At 46.3% G+C, this 24,293-nt stretch overlaps 1 protein-coding gene and 1 long non-coding RNA gene across 3 annotated transcripts in view; one reads left to right on the top strand and one right to left on the bottom strand.

Moving 5' to 3' along the window:
• Nucleotides 1-24,293, top strand: part of LOC147010053 (uncharacterized) — a 301,523-nt gene that overhangs the window by 159,233 nt on the left and 117,997 nt on the right. The gene's annotated exons all lie outside the window — the stretch shown is intronic.
• Nucleotides 2,945-10,229, bottom strand: LOC147010056 (uncharacterized). Of its 2 annotated transcripts, XR_015053061.1 has the most exons (6): nt 9,956-10,229; nt 7,800-7,871; nt 7,617-7,665; nt 5,311-5,382; nt 3,836-3,926; nt 2,945-3,656 (listed from the first exon to the last, which is right to left on the bottom strand). It is a non-coding gene; the product is annotated as an uncharacterized LOC147010056 (long non-coding RNA). The 2 variants fall into 2 exon arrangements; XR_015053060.1 differs by lacking the exon at nt 7,617-7,665 and having other exon boundaries at nt 9,956-10,228.

The following is a 24,293-nucleotide window of genomic DNA, read 5'->3' on the forward strand; positions in this document are numbered from 1 at the left end:
AGCTGGGATGGTACCATTCTCCAGGATTTAAGGTGCAGCTTTAGAGTTGCTCCAACAAGCCTGTGGTCAGTATTGAGGAACTGAGCACTCCGGTAGACCCTGCAGTTCTGGATCATCCTCCAACGACCGTCAATGAGGACATGGTCAATCTCCTTTGCCACACCGCCAGCGTTGGAATACCAAGTCCAGCGATGAGCTTGTGGGCGCTGAAACCATGAACCAGCCACCCTAAGTCCATGACTTCTTGCAAAGTCAAGGAACTTAGTGCTATTCTGGTTCATAGTTCCTGACCCATGGGGACCAACACACACCTCATAACCGTTCCTATCAGTTCCAGTCGATGCATTGAAATCCCCCAAGACTAGAAGTGTATCTCGTCTGGGGCACTGATCAACCACAGACTCGAGTGTGGCGTAGAATGCATCCTTCACGGTGAGATCACTCGCCTCAGTCGGAGCATAAACAGAGACCAGGGAAATGACACCTAAGGAGTGACGAATCCTTGATCTCATAATACGCTCGTTGACCGGTGTTACCTCAATTATCATTTGGGTCAGCTTATTGGACACAGCTACAGCAACTCCTTGGGCATGGTAACCATCAGAGCGACCAGACCAATAGTAGGTGTAGCCACCCACCATTATCTCGCCGCAATCCGGTCTCCGAACCTCAGAGAGAGCTGCAATCCCGATGTCCAAACGCTTGAGCTCAGATGATAACAGAGACAGGTGATCATCCTCTCTTCGGGATAGGACATTCCAGGCACCCACCCGAAGGGACCGCCTCAGGTTAACCCAAGGAGACCGCCGTCTGGTGGACGACACCTCAGCACCACTCCGACACACTCTCCCGCAATCTGACCCAGGGATGTTACCCCGTGGTTTCCCTCCTATCAAAGATTGGGGGTCCCGAAGGCTTTGCCCCAATCCCGTCATCCGGTGAGCTGCCCTGCGAAGGGAAGCTGCACAGGAGGGACTCCCACGGAGTGGGTTTTCAGATTTTTTTGCGTTTTTGAGGAGGGGTGGATATCAGATTTCGGAAGGGGGGGTTAAAGACGTTGGATTGTGTTGGGTGTGGGGAAGGGGGGGTGAGCATTAGGGACCTGATGTCATATTTTGCATGATGCAGAATTTTCATGGGTCAATGATCATCCTGTTGTGTCTTTTTGATCCTCCAGCTATTTTGTGTCCTCTGAGTCTATTGTGTCTTCGGGGTCTTTTGGATGCCCTACGTCTTTTGGCTCCTCTGGATATTTTCGGTTTTCGGGGTCCTCTGGGTCCTTTGGGTATTTTAGGTGTTTTGGGTCTTCAGCATATTTTTGGTCTTTGGGGCCTTTGGGGCATTGTTGGGTCTTTGGGATCTTTTGGGTATTTTAAGGTCTGAAGTCTCTTTCAGGTATTTTGGGTCTTTTAAGGGTATTTCGGGTCTTTGGGATCCATTGGGTTATCGGGGTCTTTTCAGTCTTTTGGGTCTTTTCAGTCCTTCGTGTCTTTTGGGTCCTTGGGAGTGGTGGGGGGCTCTTTTGGGTCCTCTGGATACTTTAGGTGAAGTATTTCAGGATACAATTGTGGGTGATGTCAGGTCAAGGGTCCAACCAATAGGTGAAGAGCGGATATACAAACATTGAAACATACATCCACACACATAATCACATCCACTTGCTCCATTATATATCGATTATATTCCAATATGAACTCTGGTACTCTGTCATCATCTCTTGCAAATCACTGCTGCTCCATTTCTTCAACTTCAATGATATAAACCTACCATTCACTGGGTTATATCCCAGTACTGACTGTGCCACTCTCTCATGATCTCATTGCAAATCACTGCCGCTCCATTAATATTACAGGTTTTGTGAACAGAAAAGAACACTTTGTTATCGGCCGATTGAAACTGCCTTAAACCAGTCCATCTCAGTTCATTTCTCCCCAAAATATCAGTTCTTGTCCTCTCCATCTCTCTTTTATTATATCTCACTTTCCCTGATTCATTGACCTTACATTCCATCTTTCAATGTTGTGAACAATTGAGAGGCTCAGAGTTCGTGTTTCAGTTCTGCCGACCTCAGTGACTGCATTCCATTGTGACTGGACAGCAGTTGAAGAGATCAACATCAACCATCTTGATGAATAAGAGTATCATCTAACCGTCCCAAGTGGACATATCCCATAATCAGCTCTCTTTCACTCCTCGTTTACCAAACAACAGAGTACTTTCAAGTAAAATATAGGAAGAGTAAATTGGTGAAAGCAAATCTGTGTTGGATATGTCAAGGGTGTGAAGTGCTCATTGGTCTTGCTGAATAAATTCTCATTTCCTTCTGTACATTTGAGTCGTATGTTAAAAAGAAACATAAACAAATAGAAATAAACATCGATATGGAAAATTTCAGGCAGTTCAAAAAGCAACACAGTCTTCCTCTCAATTCTGAAGTCCATAGAAACTTTGAATTCGTATCGAGTGTTCAGTGAGACAAAGTCTGTTTTTATTCCCCATGTGCTGGCACCACAGTTGACAGGTTGAGGGTTCATGGAAGAGATCACTTTCAGCTTTTGTGCAGCAGTCAGCTTAATTTTTAAGGGATAAGGAATATAATATTCAGGGTGAATTCACCCTCGGCACAGAATGACGTCAAGACTGCAGCCCTTTGGGTACTTGGATGGATTACACATGGTTCCGTGGAATTGAGGTCAGAAGGTCAGTCCGCATTGAAAAGGCGAGAGAATGATATATAATCTGAATCTGACAAAAGTGTAAAAACACATCTGGATATCTCCTTCAACCAACACTCCAACTGAGCTCAAATAATATCTCCAACCAGACTTTCAGATGCTTTATATAATTATTTATATCTGAAATTTCCCTTAATAAACAGAATAAATTAAAATAATAGGTAATTCTATTATACTGAATAATGATTAAAGATTACTTGAAGGGTCAGTCTGTTTTGGGCACCTTTACTCGGCAGATTGATCATCTTTCAATTCAGAAAAGAGATACAAGATCATTTCAAATGAAAATATATATCATTGAAATAGATACATGTTCAAGCACATAGAATTGTAATAATCATGTCATATTTGAGTACATTTTCCATTGAAGGTTTACAACCATACATTTACTTTTCAATCAAGTTTAATTACCAACATTTTATTATTATTTTTATCACCCTCAAACCCATTTCGCGAATTTTGGAGAAATTTGCATCGACATTCTCTTCTTATGTTCATATATCCAGATATCTCGACTTGGTGCTTGTCGCTCTATCGTCCGCTACCTTTCTCACCGTTCTTCTCCCCTCGCTGTGAAAAGTTCCATTTCACGACTCGATGTTTCTAAGAATGTGCAGGAATCACAAAGGAAGTGATAAAATCGTTTTCAGTTTGATTATTGAGATATGATTGGTTAATTCTTGAATCAAAAGTTATCATTTCATTATCGATCATAATATTTTCGAACATTCGGTATGAAATTTCTCCATGATCTGTGTATAAGGGTGTTGTGTAAGAGGGATGAGGATTTGGGGATGAATGAAGCATGAGTGTTTGTGTGTGGGATGTGCCATGACGTTTGTACGAGCGGTTCCCATGACAACTTGTGATGATGTTGCCACAATCAATCGATCAATTCATCTACTCTGGATGTTTTGTAATCTGAAAAAGAGGTTCACACAAAGAGTGGTCCAGATTGATGTTTTTCAGAAAAACCACAAACAAATATTAACTGGAAAATACAAAAATTCTTCCAGAACAAGATGATCATCTTCGAATTGGATCAATATCCAAGCTCTGTATAAATTAACTCTCCCAAACAGATGGTAATTAAAACTCACCAAAGAGGAAATTGTTGATTTTATTTCATGTTTGGATTTATCACTTTGCTCCGACTGGCGCTGATAGTCCTCTTCCTCCAGTGTAAAAGAACTGAACACAGAAAAAAAAACATTTGATGGAGTTTGATCAGCATCAACAAAAGTTCCATTAGTAACAAGGAAGCCGTCACAGTAATGTGCAAATCAGTTGGATTGTTCATCTCTTTACAAACGAGTTGAGATCTTCACTCGTCACTCAGTCCGAGAGGAGATCATATTCCCTTGGGATGTTGAAGTAAGACGGTGTATTGTGTCTACAAGAGGATGTCAGGACTGATTTCTCCCAGTGAAATGTTTGATTCAAGTGATAACTATCCACCCTCCCTATCCCACCATCCCCATTATACCACCTCTGCTGTGGTTTATCTCTCAGTCCTCCGACCATCTACAATAACTCCCGGTTGTACAAGTTATTCCAGCAATCCCTTCCAGGTTAAACTTTCAAAATCCCGAATGACTGCACACTTCGACTCCTTTGTTCCTCAGTTTTTCCATCAGGGTTTACAACGGGTATGATACGACCAATCAATTTGGTGCCATATCATGGTGAAAGTCTGGTTTTGTTCAAGAATCTTTGTGTTATGTCTCATCTGTTAAATCACAACTTCGTAACTCTCATATCATTAACACCAACTTCACCTGCTCGACAAACTTGCGGCATTTTATTCCCAACCGGCTGTTTTTAATGACTAATTGAACAATCCACATGAATCCTATACATTGACTTCCTTCACTCGACCTTTCCAGACACGGTTCAATCCCTCCTCCTTCCACACATTGAAATATACAGTGTACTGTTAATCTCATATCACATCCTTACCTACCCATGATCTTTTGTACCCCCATTAACCTAAAAGAACCAAGCCCAACCCTCTTGTTCGCAGTGATTTATTCTCTCTCCCCACACCCCACCGATTGTTTCATGTTCGTTCATTCTCTTGCTTAATGTTTCCAATTCACTGAGCTCTCGAATATAGAGGAACTACCGGCCGATAGTGCGTTTGCTGATGAGACCACGCCGCCGCCATATTTGGACTCCCTTCTGACCGAAAGTTCCAGAGTAAAGAACGTGGAAAAAAAATCAAAGATTAGCAAGTTTTTAAATAAACTGAATTTTAATTTTTTATCGGGCTCTTTCATGTTGTGGTGATCACTAAGATGGTGGCCAGTGACTTCAGTGTTTTTCATCAAACCAGTGATCTAGTTATATTTGGATGAGTGGTCTAACTGTGTCCCCATTGTCAGATTTTTACCTTTTTTCATCCAATGACACGTCGTTCTTCACTGAGTCTCGATGTTGTTCTTAAAAATAACAGCCTTTTGGGGTTCATTTTCAAGGAGAATGCAAATATATAATTGGACAGGTCAGTTGGGAGGGCCTGATGGATTTGCACGAGGAAGAGTCATGAGAGTAAGAGTTTTGCAAACACACTCACATTTTCTCCAACACGAGCATCTAAAACATGCTGATTTGGGAGTCGTGGTTTTGGAAGATATACTTGCTGATCCTTGAGAGAGAGGGAGGAGAGAGAGAAGGGGGGAGAGAGAGAGAGAGAGCGATAGAGATAGAGATATCATTTTGATGAATTGTATAAATTGCAAACTCATGAAAAAGAAATTTCAATCAATCAACAACTAAAGACCATTTCCACCATGTCTTCCTTTGCCACCGATGTCACTTGTTTGAATTTCCAACAACTTCTCTGGAGACAGCAAGGGCTTCTCTTTGAATATTCCAGAACATGTGATGTGACATCACGTGTGTGTTTCAACCATTTGGGGAGAATCTGTCGCTGTCTCCATGAAATTACTGGGAAATCAAACGAACATGCATTTAAATAAAAGTTTGTAAAGTGAATGAATCGATTCCAAATGATCACATATCGGAATTATCAGTTTTGGCAAATCTGATATTTGTGTTATTTTATTGCCTTTGTGTTTATAAGGGCGGTACGACCAAGACATCATCATCACCACCTCCTTCCCTGACAGTGATTTGACACACAAAGCAGTAAAAAACATTCCGATTGTAGAATGTGAAGAAACACTACCCCCCCCCTCCCCCCACCCGGTCAGTACTCTTCAATAGTCTGGAATTAAACAACAAGGAGTTTGAGTTTCTCCATGTGTAGTTTATTGACTTGAATGAATCATACATGAATTAATTCCTCCGGTAGCAGAACACCACGACGAGATACAACCAGTGGGAACTGGGAAGAACATGAGGATAGCTTGTTCCCGTTACGTTTAGATTGAAGGAATTTAAATACAGGGGTAAAACGAGAGCACCATGAGAGCCCCATTCCAGAGGAGGTAATCGGCAGGTTTGGAGGTAATCAGGTGTTCTCAATGTTTGAACAAAATGACTCCTTCTGGCAGGTCCTACGAGATAAGACAGTGCATTGTTGTTTACTTTCAGCAACCCTTTTGCAAGATATTGTTTCAACACTAATGCCTTTCGGACTCTGCCAAATTAATTTCTGCTCGACTGGAGTTCGTTTGTTGCAATTGTTTTTCTTTGTGTGTTTTCAGTAATTGAGGGGGGGGTGGGGTGGGGTGGGGGAGTGGTCGTTTTAGCCACTAATGTGAGCTTTTCAACATTGAGGAGGAACATATCCTCCATCTTTTTTGAAAAAAAAATTGATGACGTTCATTTTCATGACGAGGCAGAATTTCAAATTTACGACTTGACTGCACCGGAAACCATGAGTGGTGTGCAATTACAGACCTGTAGTTATTATGTAATTGCTGTAAATCTCAGTTTTATGTCATTGTTTGAATGTGCTGAAAGGGGAGCCGAAAGTTATGAGCACTCACCTCTGAGCTATGGAGCCTCGGTTCGAATCTCTACCGAGCTATAAATTGGCATTCTGATGATTTGCACACCTGTCAGCACTGCATCGCAGGGACAGCACCACCTCATTGATATTCATTTGCTGCAATAACTACAGTGTGGTTAATCAGGGTTTACCAAGGGTATTATACAACGAATCCATTTGGAACTATGTCGTGGTGAAAGTCACTGGTTTTGTTCCGTACCCTCTCTGTCATGTCCAATCTACCGAACACAAATTAGTAACTCTAAAATCACTAACATCAACTTCACCTGCTCGACAAACTTGCAGGATTTTACTCCCAAACTGTTGTTTCATGGAAAACCAAACAATCCACATGATCGTGAATACAGGTTTGGAGAATCCTATACATTGACTTCCTTCACTTGACCTTTCCAGACACGGTTCAATCCCTCCTCCTTCCACACATTGAAATATACAGTGTACTGTTAATCTCATATCACATCCTTACCTACCCTTGATCTTTTGTACCCCCATTAACCTAAAAGAACCAAGCCCAACCCTCTTATTTACAGTGATTTATTTTCTCACTTCCCACACCCCACCGATCGTTTCATGTTCGTTCATTCTCTTGCTTAATGTTTCCAATTCACTGAGCTCTCGACTATAGAGGAACTACCGGCCGATAGTGCGTTTGCTGATGAGACCACGCCGCCGCCATATTTGGACTCCCTTCTGACCAAAAGTTCCAGAGTAAAGAACGTGGAAAAAAAAATCAAAGATTAGCAAGTTTTTAAATAAACTGAATTTTAATTTTTTATCGGGCTCTTTCATGTTGTGGTGATCACGAAGATGGTGGCCAGTGACTTCAGTGTTTTTCATCAAACCAGTGATCTAGTTATATTTGGATGAGTGGTCTAACTGTGTCCCCATTGTCAGATTTTTACCTTTTTTCATCCAATGACACGTCGTTCTTCACTGAGTCTCGATGTTGTTCTTAAAAATAACAGCCTTTTGGGGTTCATTTTCAAGGAAAATGCAAATCTATCATTGGTCAGGTCAGTTCGGAGGGCCTGATGGATTTGCATGAGGAAGAGTCATGAGAGTAAGAGTTTTGCAAATACACTCACATTTTCTCCAACACGAGCATCTAAAACATGCTGATTTGGGAGTCGTGGTTTTGGAAGATATACTTGCTGATCCTTGAGAGAGAGGGAGGAGAGAGAGAAGGGGGGAGAGAGAGAGAGAGAGAGAGAGAGAGAGAGAGAGAGAGAGAGAGAGAGAGAGAGAGAGAGAGAGAGAGAGAGAGGGAGGAGAGAGAGAGAGAGAGAGCGATAGAGATAGAGATATCATTTTGATGAATTGTATAAATTGCAAACTCATGAAAAAGAAATTTCAATCAATCAACAACTAAAGACCATTTCCACCATGTCTTCCTTTGCCACCGATGTCACTTATTTGAATTTCCAACAACTTCTCTGGAGACAGCAAGGGCTTCTCTTTGAATATTCCAGAATATGTGATGTGACTTCATGTGGGTGTTTCAGCCATTTGAGGAGAATCTGTCGCTGTCTCCATGAAATTACTGGGAAATCAAACGAACATGCATTTAAATAAAAGTTTGTAAAGTGAATGAATCGATACCAAATGATCACATATCGGAATTATCAGTTTTGGCAAATCTGATATTTGTGTTATTTTATTGCCTTTGTGTTTATAATGGCGGTACGACCAAGACATCATCATCACCACCTCCTTCCCTGACAGTGATTTGACACACAAAGCAGTAAAAAACATTCCGATTGTAGAATGTGAAGAAACACTACCCCCCCCCCCCCCACCCGGTCAGTACTCTTCAATAGTCTGGAATTAAACAACAAGGAGTTTGAGTTTCTCCATGTGTAGTTTATTGACTTGAATGAATCATACATGAATTAATTCCTCCGGTAGCAGAACACCACGACGAGATACAACCAGTGGGAACTGGGAAGAACATGAGGATAGCTTGTTCCCGTTACGTTTAGATTGAAGGAATTTAAATACAGGGGTAAAACGAGAGCACCATGAGAGCCCCATTCCAGAGGAGGTAATCGGCAGGTTTGGAGGTAATCAGGTGTTCTCAATGTTTGAACAAAATGACTCCTTCTGGCAGGTCCTACGAGATAGGATAGTGCATTGTTGTGTACTTTCAGCAACCCTTTTGCAAGATATTGTTTCAACACTAATGCCTTTCGGACTCTGCCAAGTTAATTACTGCTTGACTGGAGTTCATTTGTTGCAATTGTTTTTCTTTGTGTTTTCAGTAATTGAGGGGGGTGGGGTGGGGTGGGGGAGTGGTCGTTTTAGCCACTAATGTGAGCTTTTCAACATTGAGGAGGAACATATTCTCCATCTTTTTTGAAAAAAAAATTGATGACGTTCATTTTCATGACGAGGCAGAATTTCAAATTTACGACTTGACTGCACCAGAAACCATGAGTAGTGTGCAATTACAGACCTGTAGTTATTATGTAATTGCTGTAAATCTCAGTTTTATGTCATTGTTTGAATGTGCTGTAAGGGGAGCCTAAAGTTAAGAGCACTCACCTCTGAGCTATGGAGCCTCGGTTCGAATCTCCACCGAGCTATAAATTGGCATTCTGATGATTTGCACACCTGTCGGCACTGCATCGCAGGTACAGCACCACCTCATTGATATTAATTTGCCACAATAACTACAGTGTGGTTAATCAGGGTTTACCAAGGGTATTATACAACGAATCCATTTGGAACTATGTCGTGGTGAAAGTCACTGGTTTTGTTCCGTAACCTCTCTGTGTCATGTCCAATCTACCAAACACAAATGAGTAACTCGAAAATCACGAACATCAACTTCACCTGCTCGACAAACTTGCAGGATTTTACTCCCAAACTGTTGTTTCATGGAAAACCAAACAATCCACATGATCGTGAATACAAGTTTGGAGAATCCTCTACATTGACCCTCTCAAACTAAAGGGTCTCCTTTCCTGCCCTGCTACACATTCTTAAAAGCACCCACAAAACAATGATCTCTGTAATACCTGCTCTCTTTTGTACCTGCACCACCATCTTCACTTGCTTATCAATTTCCAAAATGTGTTGCACTCAATAATCGAAAACACGAAAAACCAGAACCACCATTAACAACATCGAAAAAAATATTCCATAACCCTCAACATCGATAAACCAACCAACAACCGAAGATGGCTTTACTCACCACTGGCTTTACTCACCACTGGCTTTACTCACCACTGGCTTTACTCACCACTGGCTTTGCTGTGCAGCTACTAATGTCCAAGCAGAGAATCAACAGCAGTGGTATCAAGATCCAGGACCTCATCGTGGATGGGTGGAGACCCTCGAGAGCAAAAGAGGAAAAAGAAAACTCGTTCTCACACCGCACTGACTCTTGTTGAAAGAAATGTTGTTAATGAAGGTCCAACTTGGCTGGAAAAACAAAAGGTAGAGAAAAGGGAGATGATGAAACTGCTTTCACTGGGCTCAGTTGTGGTGGTAGAATGTGTTGGTGTTCATGTGTTACCATCCTTATATAACACGGATTGTTCGCCGTGACATCGACATCAGGAAAATATTAACAGTAAACAAGTTTATTGTTTCATTTAATCAAACCTTATAGTGACATATTTGAAAACGTTCTGTCCTGTTGGAACTTGCTGAAATGGCATTCAGGTACATTCCAGGTGAAGGAACCACTGCCGTGATTGGTCGAGAGTGGGACAGTTCATGGTTGAGTTGTTTCCCAAGTCAGCGAAACATTTGGGTTTTATTTTTGAAAACCATCTTCGTTGGAGGTGTGTGTTGATGAAAGATGGCGGTACTTGTGAAATCCTGAATTCACCAGTTTTTTAACAATGTGTTTATTTCATTGTCCAGGCCTTGGTTTTGTCATTTTAGGTTTGGTTGTCGGTCACAGATGACATATTTAACCTGATGATACCTGATGCGTGAATGGTCTGTAACTAAGCTGGCTTCTACACCTTTCTACAGTTGAGCAGGATGTCCCATGGATCCATCTTAGGATGTGAGGAGGTAGAAAATCCTCACCTTGGTCAGGTCTGGATTCTCACACCATTGGTTTCTTGCATCATTCTCAGAACCCCAGTAACCAGTTCCATCCATGTTCATGTTATCCCTGACCTGCTACTCAGCACCATTTATTTATTTATTCTACTTTCTCAACAACCCTCTCAAAGAGGTTCAGTCACTCAAACTCTTGGGTCTCACTCTCAGCCATGACCTCTCTCGGGAAAGAAACATTTTAAAGTTGGCCTCCAAAGGGAGATGCTGACTGGGCATACTCTGTCATGCAAAGTCCTTCCTTGGCACACCTGAGCTCCTATCCACCAACAAGGCTTTCATCCACACCTTGATGGAGTACTGCTCTCCCCTCGAGGCTGGCTCCTCTGCCTCACATCTTGCTCAGCTTGACGCCGTGGAAAACAAGGCCTTCAATATCATTGGAATCCCTCGCGATGTCTCTGGGACTATCGCTTTCCCATCGCTGACAGGACGGTGGTCTCTCTGTCTTCTCCCTCACTTTTTCTGGACTTGCACCCTCTGCCCTCTCCGTGCTTTGTCCCTGCCAGGTAACTGCAGGACGCACGCGGTCCACCGCAGCCCACTCCTTGTGAAACTACATAAATCCAGACCCACTGCACACCTCCACTCATTTCGTCCTCGTTTGTCCCGCTGTGGAACCACTTTGAACACTCTTCAAACTCATTCTGCCCTCCAGGTCTTCAAGACAGCTGTTCACCACCATCTCAGGTCATTTCCTCTCCAACATCATAATCCTTTCTACCCCTGTAAAACCACTTCACACCCCTTCCCAAAAATTTGCTGATATATCCATATTGTCCACCCTTTACATTCCCCCGCTGCGGCCCTTTTGGCTTGAGTCGACGTGGTAGGAGTAGTCGTAATAGTAGTAGTAGTAGTAGTAGTAGTAGTAGTAGTAGTAGTAGTAGTAGTAGTAGTAGTAGTCGTGCGTTCTCCCAATCACCCCTCATAGTTACCTGATCCCTTGTTTGTCCATCTCCATCTACTTTCTCCCTCTGCCCTGCTGTTCGTGTTTTCCCTTTCTCCTGATGTTCCCTTTGTTGTGTTGTATTATGATTTGCTCTGTGTCATCACTCTTCCACAAGCCGAGACTATGTTAAAAGAAAATGGTAAATTTGTTTTCGTTCTTATCGTGTGCTGCCTTTTTGGCTGCTGGTTGCATCATTGATTAAGGGCACAGCTATCCCGCTGATGCAGTGCCCCTATTACCACCAGCATACTGGTGCTTATTTCACCAACCTCGGAAGGATGACAGGCTGAGTCAACCCCCTCGTATTAATTCAGTAGCCTGCACGGCTCAAACTCAGGACCCTAGGATCCCAAGCCACCCTCAAACTCAGGACCCTAGGATCCCAAGCCACCCTCAAACTCAGGGCCCTAGGATCCCAAGCCACCCTCAAACTCAGGACCCTCAGATCCCAAGCCACCCTCAAACTCAGGACCCTAGGATCCCAAGCCACCCTCAAACTCAGGGCCCTAGGATCCCAAGCCACCCTCAAACTCAGGACCCTCGGATCCCAAGCCACCCTCAAACTCAGGACCCTAGGAACGGAAGAAGCTACCAATGTCAAATTACACTACGTGATTCAGGAGGGTGATGGATAGTGCTGATTAGATTTTGGTCAAAGGTCAAGGTCACAGTGAGGTCAAACATTTGATTTTTGATGGTTTGGTGCAGAATCATCATCGAAACTTCTGGTTTGCGTTGCCACCTTCTCTACAGACAGCTTTTATTAGACAAGGTCAGAGGTCAAGTTGACGATTTCGTCAGGACCAGTCCATGACTGCTTGTTTGTTTGTCTGTTTCGTTGTTACTTGCAAAATCGAAGATTTAACTTGTCAAGTATGTTCGTTTGTCGATTTTGTTATTGTGTCTGTGTGTTTGTCAATTGCCTGCAGGTTACAAGTGTAAACTGATCGTCATGAAATTTTCCCAAGTTGTTGAGGAAGCTTCAACTGAGAAGCCAATTGATTTTGAGGTCAAAGGTCAAAGATCATCTTGAGGCCAAATTTCTAAACTCGTCATTTTGTATCCGATCGACCTCAAATTTGAACAACATTTGCATATTGCAACACTGAATGGGGGAATCAACTATTTTGGAGGTCAAAAGGTCGACTCAAGGTCAAACTTTGAAAATCATCAATTTTCAACTGAAAATCGTCAATTTACATCCGATTCACTTGAGTGTTGAACCGGATTTGCATAGTCCATCACTGAATTGGGAAAGCAACTATTTCAGGTCAAAATGTCAAAGGTCAACTTCAGGTCAAACTTCTAAAATCATCAATTTCAATGTGAAAAATAATCATTTTCATCTGATCCGAGAGAGAGAGAGAGAGAGAGAGAGAGAGAGAGAGAAGAGAGAGAGAGAGAGAGAGAGAGGGAGAGAGAGAGAGAGGGAGAGAGAGAGGGAGAGAGAGGGAGAGAGAGAGGGAGAGAGAGGGAGAGAGAGAGGGAGAGAGAGAGGGAGACAATAACTACAGTGTGGTTAATCAGGGTTTACCAAGGGTATTATACAACGAATCCATTTGGAACTATGTCGTGGTGAAAGTCACTGGTTTTGTTCCGTAACCTTTCTGTGTCATGTCCAATCTGCCAAACACAAATGAGTAACTCGAAAATCATTAACATCAACTTCACCTGCTCGAAAAACTTGCAGGATTTTACTCCCAAACTTTTGTTTCATGGAAAACCAAACAATCCACATGATCGTGAATACAAGTTTGGAGAATCCTCTACATTGACCCTCTCAAACTAAAGGGTCTCCATTCCTGCCCTGCTACACATTCTTAAAACCACCCACAAAACAATGATCTCTGTAATACCTGCTCTCTTTTGTACCTGCACCACCATCTTCACTTGCTTATCAATTTCCAAAATGTGTTGCACTCAATAATCGAAAACACGAAAAACCAGAACCACCATTAACAACATCGAAAAAAATATTCCATAAAACCAGCATCGATAAACCAACCAACAACCGAAGATGGCTTTACTCATCACTGGCTTTACTCACCACTGGCTTTACTCACCACTGGCTTTACTCACCACTGGCTTTACTCACCACTGGCTTTACTCACCACTGGCTTTACTCACCACTGGCTTTGCTCTGCAGCTACGAATGTCCAAGCAGAGAATCAACAGCAGTGGTATCAAGATCCAGGACCTCATCGTGGATGGGTGGAGACCCGAGAGAGCAAGAGGAACAAGAAAACTCGTTCTCACACCGCACTGACTCTTGTTGAAAGAAATGTTGTGAATGAAGGTCCAACTTGGCTGGAAAAACAAAAGGTAGAGATAAGGGAGATGATGAAACTGCTTTCACTGGGCTCAGTTGTGGAGGTAGAACGTGTTGGTGTTCATGTGTTACCATCCTTATATAACACGGATTGTTCGCCGTGACATCGAAATCAGGAAAATATTAACAGTAAACAAGTTTATTGTTTCATTTAATCAAACCTTATAGTGACATATTTGAAAACGTTCTGTCCTGTTAGAACTTGCTGAAATGGCATTCAGGTACATTCCAGGTGATGGAACCACTGCCGTGATTGGTCGAGAGTGGGACAGTTCATGGTTGAGTTGTTTCCCAAGTCAGCGAAACATTTGGGTTTTATTTTTGAAAACCATCTACGTTGGAGGTGTGTGTTGATGAAAGATGGCGGTATTTGTGAAATCCTGAATTCACCATTTTTTTAGCAATGTGTTTATTTCATTCTCCAGGCCTTGGTTTTGTCATTTTAGGTTTGGTCGCCGGTCACAGATGACATATTTAACCTGATGATACCTGATGCGTGAATGGTCTGCAACTAAGCTGGCTTCTACACCTTTCTACAGTTGAGGAGGATGTCGCATGGATCCATCTTAGGATGTGAGGAGGTAGAAAATCCTCACCTTGGTCAGGTCTGGATTCTCACACCATTGGTTTCTTGCATCATTCTCAGAACCCCAGTAACCAGTTCCATCCATGTTCATGTTATCCCTGACCTGCTACTCAGCACCATTTATTTATTTATTCTACTTTCTCAACAACCCTCTCAAAGAGGTTCAGTCACTCAAGCTCTTGGTCTCACTCTCAGCCATGACCTCTCTCGGGAAAGAAACATTTTAAAGTTGGCCTCCAAAGGGATATGCTGACTGGGCATACTCTGTCATGCAAAGTCCTTCCTTGGCACACCTGAGCTCCTATCCACCAACAAGGCTTTCATCCACACCTTGATGGAGTACTGCTCTCCCCTCGGGGCTGGCTCCTCTGCCTCACATCTTGCTCAGCTTGACGCCGTGGAAAACAAGGCCTTCAATATTGTTGCGGATTCGCGCCCGCCGGCGTGCGAACGGCCACGTAACTCGAATCGCGGCACGTCGCCCACCGGACGGACAATCCCGTCGTGACTCTCTCGGACTAACGCCGGGAACTAGTCACGGGTGGGCCTTTCGGCCTCACCACGATCGTGCCAATCGGCCCCCGCGTGGGATAGGGTTGCTCGCCAAATTCGACCTACCTAAGTACCCACACGGAGGGTAGACCGGGCGACCGCACCTCGCCGCAGGTCGACTTCGGACACGGGCCACTTTAAGCGACCCGTTCCGTACTATCGGGATAACCGAGCGGTGTTATCGTCAACCTGGACGGTTCGATTAATTATCGGGTGTTTTCGCCCACGACCAACCCTTTACGTGAAGTAAGATGGAGATTCAATAAAGGAAAAGACGAAGCGAAACGGGAAAACAGTTCAACATAAAGCACATTTATTTCGCGATGAACGGAAAGCACACATATACAATTGCACCAAAAGCAAATGTAAAAGAAGAAGAAGAAACACACAATAATGCACAAAAAGCAAATGTAAAAGCAAAAGACAATGCAGAGCAAACCGACTACCGAGCACACGGCAACACTTATACAGTTTTACTTCACAGACGGCGCCGACAACACATATACTCAAAGCAAAAGAAAAAGGGACCACCCTCCACTATGAGGGGGCAGACGGGACTGGGGCCGAGACCGCGTCGAGCCTACCCATCTGGTGATGAGCCGCAAAATGGCGCTGGCGCCCCGACTCCGCGGGCCTCGCTGGGACTGCCTGGTATGGGGTGGGAACGGGGCCCCCTTCTCGCACTATCTCAGCCCGGGGGGAAACAGGAGGGGGGTTGTTGATGCTCGGGGGAAGGAGGATATCTCCCTGTCTCGGGTCCCGCGACGAGCGTCTCCACCACGACCTCGGTCGCGTTGCCGGCCTCTCCCCTCCGCAGCTCCCCGACTCTGACACGAGCACCCCCTCGACCGTCTTCGCCGCCGCCACCTCTCCAACTCTCCACAGCTCCGTCCAACCGCCTTCTCCGACTCCTCTCCTGACTGGCTCTTCCCAACTCCACCGACTCCACTTGACTGACTACTACTGCTTCTTCTTCCCAACTCCACCGACTCCCAACTGCCCTTCTTCCCAACTCCACCGACTCCGAACTGCCTCGTTTGGCGAGCGAACGCAGCTCTTTATAGCCCCCGGGGCCTCGCTCCTTCGCCTTCGACCCTTTACCTTCGACCCTTCACCTCTGGCTGGCTCCCCATTGGACCGAGGAAAAGTGGGCGTGAATGCTTTTTGATCCATGAATTTGCATATAGGGATATTACTCCAACGCACCTGGAGGCGGGGCCAAATCGCCCCACGCTCGCCGATACGACGGAACAGAAGTGGGCGCGAGTCGTTTTTGATCCGTTTTCTTCGGAAAGGCTGTGATGTTTCTGCACACGCTGCTCGGTGCGCGCCCTGCACGAGTCCAGTATCGGTGCCCACAAGCGGCGCGGAAATGGCGGTGATGCGATGGTTGCGAGAGCGAGATGTGACGGTAAAGGTCGTGGCTGTTGGCGTTGTTGTTGTTGTGAAGCGGCGTTGCGGCGGGTGGTTGTTGTGTGATGGCTGTTGAGACGTGGTTGGTGGTGGTAGTAATGGCGGCTGGTCCAAAATAAAGATAGTAAAAGAAAAACGGCTATCTAAAAGGGTCGCAGCCCGCATGAATGACATTTATTCCCTCTAAACAACGGGTTTGGGCCTAACTACACATATACTTACAGAGATATCTCACCTAAGGGACCTGAATGGTGGTTTGCGAATTTCGTCAACCAGAACACTACCCCCTCCCCTTTTTACAGACTCGTCCCGAGTCGTCAAATTTTCGTGTGCCATCATGTGTCGTTTTCCCCGAGTACATTTTACCTACAGATCCCTGAGTGCGACATTCATGGTATTCGTGTCCCCAAAATAAATAACCTGAGGGCTGAGTAACTACCTAAACAAACTCACTCACACGGACGACTTAAATAAAATTGCCGGCGCTAAGACAGACATGCCGGGGGCGCACTCATATTCACAGTACATCTTAACCTTAACTTACAAATTTTACACTAAACCATGGCCCAGGATCACTGAACTCTGCAAAAAGAAAGCAGTTAGCAGGGAGCCAGGCTGCTCGCATGCAGTCTCTGGCTCAAACAATGCAGGTGACAGGGAACGTGGCTGGCTGCTCACTCGCAGTCCAAGGCCTTCCCTTTTGAACTGAACGCAGTGAACCACAACGGTGCATGGGCTGCACAAACACAGTCTCCGTGCCAGCTCAAGTGGCACACGCAATGAGCACAACGAATGGATGGATGAATGGATGCACGCAAACACGGTGCACGGGCCGCCACTGCAGGCCCGTGTTGTAGCTGCCAACAGGGCAGTTCTTGCAGCTTGCAATCTGTTGCTTTTACGATGATCCCGGCGCACATGGAAATGAACGGGGGGGGGGGGGCAAAGCAAAATTGAACGGGGCTGGTGAACGTGGGCAGTGGGCATGGCATGGCAAAGGCAGCAGGCAAACACAGCCCGCAGAAGAAGGCCGCTGCAGGCAAACACAGCCGGCAGACGAACTGGCCGGCACAGGCCTCGAAGAAAACAGCTGCAGACGATCCGGCCGGCACAGGCCTTGCAGCAAAACAACAGCTGCCGATGAAGTGGGCCGGCCTTTGCCTTGCAGCAACGCAGCCAGCAGATGAAGCTGGCCAGCTTTTGCCGTTCAGTGGAGGTTGGTGGAGGGAGTGCGGTGGTGCTGGCCAGTCGGAAGGCGGGCTCGGACCTACCCTATGGTCTCCCTCCCAACCTATCGCCTTTGCCTGTCACTGTCTATACCCACTCCCTTAATTTGTCAAACCCCAATTTAGCCCCAACTTATTTATTTTTTATTTTTATTTTTACTTCCCCACTATAAATCGTCCCCTAACCCCCTGTACTGTCCTTGTTCGGCTAACCTATCCTATCACCTAGCCTACTCCCAACCCCTACGTTCCCTTCCCGGAGGGGAATAAGGGAGAGCTAACGTCCTGTGCCGAGGCCCAACGAAGCCTCAGGATGGCCTCCCCAGAGTTCAGCGATCTAACCCAAAGTGGGTCCAGCGGCCCACAACGAGAACGAGGGGATGGATGGTGCGGAGGGGTACACTTCCTAATCTACCCTAACCATTAACTGTTAAACTACCCCGGGCCTTTCAACAAGCGCCTCTCGCTTAAACTATTGGTTCTATAAACCCAGATTCCCGTCGCCTGTGTTGGTGTCCTCACAATTTCGGGCCTCGCCCCCCCAATTTTCTCTACGTGCCCTCACACGGTCTCATGGCTGGGACGCATGGCTCCCTTTGGCAGGCACGACCCTCTGCCGATTCTCCGACGATGGCACCCCCGGGCACTACACTGCCTCCGAGCCAACCAGCTCCCTAACACCGGGGAGTTCCCCCCATGGCACCTCCCCTGAAATGCACACGTGGGAGGCTGGCTCCCCGGGCCCCTTTCCGAGGGTCACCCGTGCCCACAACACTGCCCACGCGGCTAATGGCGCCCCGGGCCCCCGCACCAAGCAGGCGCACCCGTGCCCACTACGCTATCCTGGCCCCCGATGGGCCCTTGGCCTACCACGGCCGACTAGCCTGGTGCCCGGGGTACCCACTCAGCGATACTCACCTTTCGCAGCCATGCTCCCAGCCCGTCAACAGGGCTCCTGCACCCCTCCAAATTGGTTTCGAGCCTGCACTCCCACCAACAACAAAACGACCTCCATTTTTCAATTTAACTAACCCCCTAACTCACTCTACACTGACCCCGGGGGTCCCTTGGGTGGGAGTCACTCCTCCCCCCAATCACTCATCGCACCATGCATGCCCCATTCGCTCCACTCACACAGACCCGCTGGCCTCACTCACTCACTCACCAACTCTTCAACACACTCACCGCTGAACTCTGCCATCCTTCTATCTGCATCCCCTATCTAACTCGTGCTCCCACGTCGTCCCTTAAACTACAGCACGTTCCTTTTAACACTACGTAGCTAAACTACGTCCCCTCTACACATTCACAAGTCTGTCACTGTTCCCAAATAAATCATTTTATTTCCCAACCTCAATCTGGCTACAATCCCTCTAACTAATCCATTCCACGGACTCCATGAGGACTTACGCCTGCCCCATGAAGTTGATCTAACTAAGCTAACCCTTCCCCCTAACTAGTTTCCATCCTGTGCCCTGGTAAGGGGGTCTTCCACCCCTTGCCAGGGAATCCTGTGCACCCGAAAGTGAGGCTTACTGTTTTTTTTTGTTTGTTTTTTTTCCATGCGCATCACCAGCGCGGCAACTCACAGCTCGCGCACTTTGCACCTGCCCGTGACGTCATGCAGCTGCATGTGTACCTCGTCCCTCCTTGGACGGTACCATCCGGCAGGGATACCCCTCCTGCCGGATTCCAACCCCGCGTGCAGCCATGACGTCACCGTGCGCATAAAAAAAAACACAAGCCCCACGTCTCGAGGGGTTCCCCACGCGAACACATGTGCTTTGCCCGTTGGAGCTTAACACACACGATCGCGTGGAGAACCCGTCCGGTCCAAATCCGTAATCCTGCCTAAACTTTGTCCGTCCGCGGGATCGGCAAATCCACCGCGTGCGTTTCCGGACCGGGACTTCACTCTCGCAAGCGAGCACGTGGGGGCCTCGTGCGTTGCACAGCACGGACCTTGTGCTCACTGCTGGGTGAACCCGGCACGGTCCCCGAAACAACTACAGCCGCTACTCGGCTTTCTTTCCTCACATGTCGCCGTCGTCGCCATTCCACACACGCACTCCCGCGTGTTACGACGCGACACACCTCACCATTAAACTCACACCGGGAGACGCGGCTGCAAGTTCACACATGCCGACCGACATCTCCCTTACACACAGCGACCTTGCACACGCTGTCTCTCTCACACTCGGCCGCTCACTCACGAATGCCATTTCCCTTGCACACGTGGCTCCACTCACTCGCGGCCTTTCACTCACTCGTGCCATTTCCCTCACACAAACCATACTACTCACACACGCGGGGGCACTCATCCGCGGTGCCTCACTCATACACCGTTCCTCACTCACACACGCGGGGGCACTCATCTGCGGTGCCTCATCCACACACGGCGTGCTGGGAAGCACGCCCTTCTGCACACTTACCACCACACCACTCACACACGGGGTCGCTTCCACACACGGGGTCTTTGTCACCCACCCGGTCGCTCTCACACACGCCCTTGGACCCGCGCTGTGCGTGCGTTGCAGCACGCATTTCGCCACACTCGTAAACACACACCTCGACACCACACACACCGGGACAACCACACTGGGGATTCGTGTCCCCACAAGGGTCTCCGGGGCCTCTATACCCCCCAAGCTCTCCGTGCACCTGTCCACAGCACTCCTCCCCTCGACCTCGCAAAGCACGACCGAACCCACATGGTCGTGACTCGCCTCAAGGGGGCATACTCCCTCCCCTCGTTCCTGGAGGAGGCCATCCAGCTGCTCGCACCGGGTCTCTACCCAGTCCGCGAGCTCACCCCCATTATCCTCCACTACCTCCGTGTGTGTGTGTGCGTCACTAACCTTGTCCAATTCACCCTCTATCTCCCGTGTCTCTATACATTTTATTCTTTCTGTCGTCTCCTCGTGTCTATTGGTCTCTGCTTCTTTCTGGCGTCTTTCCCTTATCTTTATGTAGGTCAACCTTGCTTTCTCCTTAAGTCGCTCCCGTCCTTCCCTGTTTTTCACTCCTTGCTCTTTCACGATCTCCGCGTACCTCATCCTTGCTTTCCGTATTAATTGTTCTTTTCTCTCCCTCGCAATTACTTTCACCTCGTCTCTTGTCTCCCGTGTCTCTATACATTTTCTCTCCTTGTTCCTTATTTCTGTCTCTTCCTGGTTCCTTTTTCCTTCCCATCTGAGTCGTTCTTTCTCTCTGAGCCCCATTAGCTGTTCGTTCTCCCTCCGTAGCTCCTCAATCTCCGTTGACTCCAGTCTCGCTCTCCGTTTTAGTTGTTCAATTTCACACTCATATAGTTGTTGTTTTCTCTCCCACTGTTCCTCTTGCTCTTTGTTTTCCAATCTCATTGTTTCTTTCAATTGGCTCATTTCCTTCCTGTGTTTCATTCGCTGTTCTCTCACTACTCTTCCTCGTTTCCTCTCCTGTCCTTCCTTCTCCAGTTTCATGGTTTGCTTCATTTGGTTAATCTCATTTTTGTGTTTCATTTGCTGCTGTCTCATTACTCTTCCTCGTTTCCTCTCCTGTCTTTCCTTATCCAGTTTCATGGTTTTCTTCATTTGGTTCATCTCCATTTTGTGTTTCATTCGCTGCTGTCTCATTACTCTTCCTCGTTTCCTCTCCTGTCCTTCCTTATCCAGTTTCATGGTTTGCTTCATTTGGTTAATCTCCTTTTTGTGTTTCATTCGCTGCTGTCTCATTACTCTTCCTCGTTTCCTCTCCTGTCTTTCCTTATCCAGTTTCATGGTTTGCTTCATTTGGTTCATCTCCATTTTGTGTTTCATTCGCTGTTCTTTGTCTATCTCCTCGTACTCCAGCCTCAGCTTTTCTTTCAATTAGTCAACCTCAGATTCATGTTCTTTTTGTTTTCTATTCCATTGTTCCTCTCGTTCTTCCCTCTCCAATCTCCTTGTGTCCTTCAATCTCCTGATTTCTCCTTCCTGCTTCATTCCTTGCTCCTTCAACTTCTCCTCATATTCCAACCTATTTTTTTCCTTTTGTCGTTCAGTTTCAAATTCATACTCTTTCAGTTTTTTATTCCACTGTCTCTCTTGTTCCGCGTTCTGCAATCTCATAGTTTCCTTTAATTGACGGATTTCTTTCTGTCTCATTCCTTGTTCTTTCAGTACTCTTTCTTGTTCCTCATTCTGTAATCTCGTTATTTCTTTTAGTTGGCTGACTTCCTTCTCCTGTCTGATTCGTTCTTCCATCATTACTCTTTCTTGCATCTCATTCTTTAATCTGGCCTTCGCTTCCAGCTGTTCGATCTGTACAGTGTGGTTTCTTAACATTTCATTTGCCGTTGTCGTTCTTTCTTCTCTCACCATCCTCAACTCGTTTTGTAATTCCCTCTCTTTGTTTTGGTGTTTCTGTAACTCAGAAACTTTCTTTTCCAATTCCTTTCTCATCTCCGCACACTCCGACTTTGCTTTGGCTTCTAATTGTTCAATCTGCTCAGTGTGGTTCCTTAACGTTTCATTCTCTGCTGTCGTTCTTTCTTCTCTCACCATCCTCAACTCGTTTTGTAATTCCCTCTCTTTGTTTTGGTGTTTCTGTAAATCAGAAGCTTTCTTTTCCAATTCGTTTCTCAATTTGCGTGCTTCTTCACTCATTTCATCTCTTCTTTCTACCGCTTCCCTCCTCAATTCGTCCCTTTTTTACTGTATTCATTTAGTTTTTTCTGCCATTCCTTTCTCATTCTTATCTCCCCTTCCAGGATTTCTCTTTTAAACTGGCTTGCCCTTACCTCTCGCTTCAGTAGTTCCAATTCCCCATCTTGTTCACGTTTTTCCTTTTCGAGCTTTGTTTTCCTTTCTCCTTCCTCCCTCAATTCTCCCTGCAGTTCTTCGAACTGTTCTGACTTTTCCAGCAATTCCTCCGCCCTTTCCTCGAGCTGTCTCTCTCCTCTTTTTATCTTCCATTCTAGGCTTTCTCTTTCCTGATTGCCTGTTCTTATCTCTTCCTTCAATTGTTCCAACTCCCCATTGTGTTCACATTTTTTCTCTTCCAACTGTATTTCCCTCACTCTCCCCTCCAGTTCTTTGAACCGCCTTGCTTCCTCCAATAATTTTTCCATTAATTGTTTTACTTCCAAGTCGTGCTCCTTTTGTTTCTTTTCAAGCTCGGTTTTCCATTCTTCCTCCCATTGTTTCCTTTCCTGGGAGATACCAATCTGCTGTTCCTCTATTCTTTTGTTCAGTTTGCTCTTTGCATATTCCAACTGACGGGTATAAAACACTACCAAATTCTTTTTCCCACGTAATTTGTCGACTCTATTGGCCAAGTCATGTTTTTGCCACCGAATTCGTTCCAGTAAATCGTCCAATCGCTGTGTCCCCCGTACACGTAATTTTTCTGAAGCGCGTCTGCGTGCCGTTGTGACTCGTCCACTCCACGTTGCACCTCCTCGATATATTCTTCATAACGCTTCACCTTTTCCAAGACATCCCCCAATTGTGCCTGAAGCCTGCCAATGCTCGCATAGTCATCCTGCCACGCCTGCCATGGCACATGCCGTGACCACGTGCCTTGAACCGGTGACTGGGAGCTAACGCCTCGTGCTGTGCCATTAATATCAGCCCGCTCCGTGCTGCCATTGTGCGACTCCGTTTGCCGGCAAAGTTCGTGCTCAAGCCGCTCCCACTGACCACAGTTAGTGGTGGGGTTATAATTATAAAAAGAACCGACCTGGGCCATGGATCCTACATGACGACACATACCTAATACCCCCGGCTCCCGCTCGCCTTGAGACGCCATCTTATTTCTCGTAAAGGGTTAATTTGAATCGCTCGTAATTTGGAGGGAATCGGGGGTCGCTCCTCTCACCCCTGGACCGATTCCTGTGAATTTAGCTGGAGACAGGAGAGCCCGTTTTCCCGTTCTCCAATACCAGTGCCGCGAGGAGGGCGATGAGTTTATATCCCACTCCTGACACCAGTGTTGCGGATTCGCGCCCGCCGGCGTGCGAACGGCCACGTAACTCGATTCGTGGCACGTCGCCCACCGGACGGACAATCCCGTCGTGACCCTCTCGGACTAACGCCGGGAACTAGTCACGGGTGGGCCTTTCGGCCTCACCACGATCGTGCCAATCGGCCCCCGCGTGGGATAGGGTTGCTCGCCAAATTCGACCTACCTAAGTACCCACACGGAGGGTAGACCGGGCGACCGCACCTCGCCGCAGGTCGACTTCGGACACGGGCCACTTTAAGCGACCCGTTCCGTACTATCGGGATAACCGAGCGGTGTTATCGTCAACCTGGACGGTTCGATTAATTATCGGGCGTTTTAGCCCATGACCAACCCTTTACGTGAAGTAAGATGGAGATTCAATAAAGGAAAAGACGAAGCGAAACGGGAACAGTTCAACATAAAGCACATTTATTTCGCGATGAACGGAAAGCACACATATACAATTACACCAAAAGCAAATGT

Source organism: Eptatretus burgeri, chromosome 17 (genome assembly GCF_056783735.1).
Source record: "Eptatretus burgeri isolate ZD-2024b chromosome 17, Ebu_testis_v1, whole genome shotgun sequence".
Classification (NCBI taxonomy): Eukaryota; Metazoa; Chordata; class Myxini; order Myxiniformes; family Myxinidae; genus Eptatretus; species Eptatretus burgeri.